Here is a 3,262-nt window from a genome sequence, read left to right on the forward strand (position 1 = left end):
TCTGAACAGATAACAAAGAATTCGAAGGACATCCACACGTCTCCTTCGACATCAAGCTAATAGGTAGGGGGCTCAATCCAAGACAGCCTGCCCAAGGTCATGGCACTCCAGTCCACTGGCTCTCAGATTTGTGTCTCCTGATCCAGACCCAGTTATATTACATAAAGCCATTCTGTGTCTTCATTGTGGAAGTGAGTGCTGTGAGACCAACTTCAACCAGAAAGACTATTCTAGGCAACAGCATCAATTGAGAAATAATTAGTATCTTTTAAAACACTATGGACAAATTGGGCCTTTGCCATTTTAGTGGATTGATGAATATGATATTGTTAGCAAAGATAAAGTGGGAAGAATAGCTGGTATTCACCAACCCACAACTCTCAAATATAGCAGCTGGAAACAACATAAATGGTGGACCCACAGGACATTTGAAAGAAAACTCTTTTGTATTACCGAGGTCTTAGTTGCTTTGTAAACATATTTACCAAAAGAAAATGTCCTGCCTCTCCAGATTCCATCTTCCGGAAATGTTCAGGTGCAAAAAGCCTGTTGAACGGCTGTGGAGACAAGGAGCTGAACTGTCCTCCTCAGGCACTGTGAGGATAATAAACCCACCTTCATTGAAGACTAGTGCTTTGAGTGGAACAGAGTTGCTACCCAACGAACCAAGGCTTTGTGACATCACCAAGGCTCTACTTATGTCAGAAATCCCCACACAAGCCTGTTACTTCCCTATTTACCCACAGAAACATCCAGCATTCAGCTCCTCAAAAGCTGTATACAGCCACCAGGGGACCCAAAATAAGCCCCCACTCATCTTCCCCATCACTCGATTCACACTCTTGCCCAAGCAACTCAATCCATGTATCTTTTTTTCTGAAAAAGTCTTTGGTGTCTGAGTAAACAACTCACATGAAAGTTTTATTTTTCTTAACTCGCATCTCTCCGTTGGTTATCTTTGATTGATTTTTTCTTCCTTCATAAATAATATATTTCAAATTTCCACTTCCTTTCCTCCTCCCCCTCACTACTCAGGCAACCACCAATCCTCTCCCCTTCAAATCCAGTCCTAATAGAGGGCAGGGTACCTTGACCTGTGGGAAGCCCATGCCCCAATCCATCCAGATTGAGGAGGGTATGCATCTAAATATAATAGGACCACATAAATTTCTTCTTATCTTGAGAAGAATACTTGCTACAGAAACACTATCACAGTAGTACTGAGAGTGTAGGCTGTCTCAGCATGGAGAAGTAACTGGAGCAAACCCCTAGTAGTTCAGCTCAGTGGCCCAAGAAAGATGGTAAAGGAAAGTCAATGAACTCAGGGATGGAAGTTAAAACTCAGGCTAAATAACATTCCAAATCATTTAGGTGGAACATGAGACACTTGTGCAACAGTCACAAGATGTCTAAAATGCCTGGAACTAGAATCTTAGGGCAGGAGAAGTTGTGGAGCTGAGAGTGCATGGGAAAAACTGACAGAATCTGGCAAAAGACATGTAAGTGTAACTAGCAAACATCCATGGAAACCATGAATGGGAGAAAACTCTGAGAAGTCTGCACAAACATAACATCTTGACAATTCTGAGATTTAATGACAAAGGAGAGATCTTAAATATGTCACTGTCACATGGTGATGATTAACCCACTCCATTGCAGTGTGACCCCCTGACATGTTTAAGATACCTGTCAATTCTGTCTATATATTTACAGAGAAATTCACATTGCTTGCACAGATTAACTAGCAGCATGATTTACTGCTCAATCAAAGGCAAAGCAAAGAAATACTGGACATGTTGTTGAATGCTGATGATGTTGTTGGGAGCGTTTGTGGGTTTTTTCTTAAAGGGAAATCATTGGTCACACAAACGCATGAAGCAGATCCTGTCTCTCCCATGTACATGAAAGCATGAACAAAATAAACTAAAATAGGTTTTTGTCACATACTGGTAAATTTTGCTGCTATGTCCAAATATGTGTGTTGCAGGAGCTCTTTCTGCTCTTTCAGGCTATAGCAACTGAGATAAAGGCCATTGGGGTGTGGTGTCTCTCTCTTTCAAAATGGAGCAACTGCCTTCAGCTTGCTCTGTTGCATCCACCTCCACATCCAGCTACTAGGCTCCTCTCCTCATCCTGCAGAGGGCTGTTGTCTAGCATGGCAATCTGTAAGGTTTTCCCCTTAAAAGAAATAACCATTTTATGAATCATAATTCTAAACTGGTGTGGGAGATTGTTTGTGACTTACAACTTCCTATGTGATGAGAGCAACCAGGGTGTGGAGGGGGTTCTCACTGTTCATGTTGCAGAAGCCATGGCAGCAGGAGTAGGAGGCCTCTCATTCTCTGTAAGGAAATCAGTAAACATTGGGGAGCAGTGAAAGGATGCCCTGAAACATCAAGGCTTGAGCTTTCAGACCGCAATTCCTCCAGCTAGGTTCTGGGTCTCCACAACCTACAAAACCTCCTGAGGACCAAGTATTCAGAACCAGAAGCCTGTGTGAGCCATATCACATAAAATCATAGTGAGTACACCAGTCTTTTTTTTTTAAGGTACATCCTTTTGTCCCTCCAGAAACATTTGTATTTCCAATAAAGATAACTTGCTGCCTCATTGGGGTCCTGAACATGCTCTAAGCTGATGGTGGGGCATTCTTACATACCTTGCTGTGTTGTTATGAGACCTTAACTGGACAGCAATTGTTTCAGAAATCAAAGGCAGTTAGGTTCAAACCTGTGGTTAGCAGTGTCCTGGACACTTGGGTTGCCTATAGCTAATCTATGGAAAGATGGATTTACTAAGAAGGGTGGCAGCACACATGGAGGCATGTAGTCTTACCTTTTCAAATGACCCATTTTGTGGCCTTACATCAGGCTCCTCTATTCTCCTCATCTTGGTTTCTTTACCAGAGTAGGACAAAAATTAAAACTCAATGTCCTGGACGTGAACACTGAATGAGTTATCTATGTGAGATCACAGTGACAGAGCTCATGGGAATCTAACTCATTGTACAGGCTTGCCAGGCATCAATCTGTAATCTGCCTAACTCTACTGCTCAAGTGTTGTCATGGTTGCTCCTCTTTTCCTCCTCATATGGTCTCTATCTACAGAGAACTCATAAAAATTCACCCCTGAGACGGCAAGTTCTTTACAAATGAAAGTTTCTAGAACAGAAGAGACATAGTAGATTTATCTTGGCAACCGGTAGATACAAAATATGGGGAAATGGAAGAAGGGATTGAAGAAGATAGAGACATGGAGGAAT

This window comes from Chionomys nivalis, unplaced genomic scaffold (genome assembly GCF_950005125.1).
Source record: "Chionomys nivalis unplaced genomic scaffold, mChiNiv1.1 scaffold_57, whole genome shotgun sequence".
NCBI classification, from domain to species: domain Eukaryota; kingdom Metazoa; phylum Chordata; class Mammalia; order Rodentia; family Cricetidae; genus Chionomys; species Chionomys nivalis.